Below are 1,335 nucleotides of genomic sequence, written 5' to 3'. Positions count from 1 at the left end.
TTCTTAGGTCCACAGATGGGGATCTTCTGCCGGTGACCTACCCAGTTTCCAACTACGTCCCTTCTGAGATTGCTGGGAATCCTAAGTTTCTTTTCTAGAAATAAATGCTGCATTTCTCCCTCAGTTTTTTCCTAAAAAGGGACGTCACTACAGGTGAAAAGGTCCCGTTTGAAAGATATATTTTGGTTATCTTTTTTTAAATATTTTTGCATAGATATAGATATCAATAGCAAAAACATAGCAACTTCAATTAAACATAATCCAGAGTGAAAGTGAATAAACAGATAGCCATAACACATTGGAAACTCTGGCCCTTGAGCTAATGGTGTCTGTTGTTGCCACTGTAAATGTGAAAAGAGCACTGAGTGGAGAGAGACTGCATTTGGCTACTGACTTAACACCAGGGGTGTCTGAAGGTAACTATGAAAAACATCGCCAAATCCTAAGAAGGCGCTCTTCTCAAATCTCCATTTTCCCATGTTTCTCTCCCACCCTGCCCCCTCCAGCTCCAGATCAGATCTCCCTCACTCCAGAGACCCACACAATAGAGTGGGAAGAAGGGCAAACCCCAGCTTTGTGTCTTTGTTTTATAAAAGCCAAACCCTTGGGGAAAGAGAGTCTCTATTCACACCCTGAAGAGCCAGGATGAAGAAGTTCCCTCAAACTTCCCAAATTCTCTGGGCTTAGAGAAGAAGAGAAGAGGCGGAGGTCTGGAGCCAGTCCCAGGATCAGAGGGGGGCAGAGTCCCACATTAAGCAGCCCACTAGGAAGGCTGCCAGCCTGGAGAGAGATGGCCACATTGTGCACATTGACAGAAATATAAGCAGCTTCACAAAGATCCCCAAGCTCCCAGCATGACATGGGAACAGCAGAAGACCATTAAGACTAAGGACAGAAATGACAAGCTCTCAGCCTATCCCATCTCCAGTAAAAACAGAGAACCCACTGTCTCTTGGCCCCCAGCACTTGGCTCTTTGGAAGACGCCTGAACTGGGCCATAGTCCCAGGGAAGAAGTCAGACAACCCCAAGACAAACTAAAATTCCATTGTTTTCTATGTTGACTTGTTTTTCCATGGACAGAGCTGAGCAGGCAAATATAAGATCTCAAGTTCAGATAAAGAAAGCAAGAGGCGGAATCACTGCGTACAGACCGGAGTTTAGTGTGCAGAATTCGAGGCTTCTGCAGGACAGGAGGGCGAGATGATCCCTCTGGAAAAGTTTAGGGTCTCCCAGACACAGAATAGAGCCTAGGCCATCAGAACTCGAACAGAAAGAAGTCAAATGCAGCCGTGCACTACAAACAGAATGGACCATCTGCTTGCTGCCAATCCCCG

Source organism: Mus musculus, chromosome 18 (genome assembly GCF_000001635.26).
Source record: "Mus musculus strain C57BL/6J chromosome 18, GRCm38.p6 C57BL/6J".
Classification (NCBI taxonomy): Eukaryota; Metazoa; Chordata; class Mammalia; order Rodentia; family Muridae; genus Mus; species Mus musculus.
This window is presented reverse-complemented; position numbering follows the sequence as displayed.